We start from the raw sequence: 1,257 nt of genomic DNA, 5'->3' as shown, positions 1-1,257 counted from the left end.
TCTTCCTATCACTGATTTCCCCCAATCTCAATCACTACCATATTGGAAAGAACCAGGGAGAGTTGCAGGAAGGAAATAGTTGATGGGGAACCTACCCCTTAATATCTATATACTCTGCTTGGAGATGAGTCGGTATCAGGAGATACATGTTAGACTCCCTTCAGTCATGATTAATACAAATCTGAACTCTATTGGCTTAAAGAATTATTAAAATTATCTTAAAATAAGAACACAAGAAAAAGATCAGATTTCATGGTTGGTTGCTTCAGCAGCAAAATTATTAAATTCTGGGTCCAGATACTTTTTTACCTCTTCACTGTGCTAGGTTTTGTGTGTTGGCATTGCCTTCAGGCTAGTTCCACTCATAATCTCAGGATGGTTGCAGCAGTTTCAGATTCGATATTTTCCAGTCAATAGACCTGGTTGCTTTAGTATCGCTATCAAAAAATCTTTCCCAGAAATTGCAGCAAAGTCTCCTTCACATTTAATTGATTAGAACTGAGAACCATGCTGTATTAATATTGGCTACTGCAACAAAAGAAGGACTTAACATGGCAGTGACAAAAAAGAGACAGAAGCATATTTTGACTTCATGTTTCATTCAGGGTATAAGTAGTCCAGAACTGTTACGGCGAGGATGGCAAGTTCTTCCCTTTAAGTAAATACCCCTAATGCAGCACATATTCTTTCCAATCATAAATTGTTATCCATAAATTAATCATATGACCAAATCTATGTATAAGGGAGACTGGGGGACATTGTCCTTCTTCTGGAAAGCCATATGTCTACATAACAGTTGGAAGATATTAGGGAATACTTAGCATATCTGACATCAAATGATTTTTCCTATAGGTAGTATGCAGAAATGGGGATGGGATAACTATTATTAATTTAGAACAGTCAGAATTTACCTCTGAGTAATTCTGATAGAGTCAAATTCCATCCATGTAGGGAGAAGTTGAATATCAGGAAAAAAAGTCAGGTATCTGGTACCAAATAAGATTAATTTAATTTAGTTAAAATAGTCAAACAATTCTCCAGTTTTGGAAAACAGAATTCAGCAAGTGAGACTGGCTCAAGGAAAGATATAAATGCACTTAGAAAGAATGTGCTGTTTACTGATAGAAATGGGTTTTAGTTTTTATGTGTAAATTATGTGTAAATTTAGACTGAACCCAATTAATTTATCTTTACATTATTTAAATAATCAAGATTAGAAACTAAACATAAGCCAAAGATTAATTTTTATATAAAATA

Source organism: Trichechus manatus, unplaced genomic scaffold (genome assembly GCF_000243295.1).
Source record: "Trichechus manatus latirostris isolate Lorelei unplaced genomic scaffold, TriManLat1.0 scaffold00025, whole genome shotgun sequence".
NCBI classification, from domain to species: Eukaryota; Metazoa; Chordata; class Mammalia; order Sirenia; family Trichechidae; genus Trichechus; species Trichechus manatus.
Note: the sequence above shows the minus strand (reverse complement) of the source record.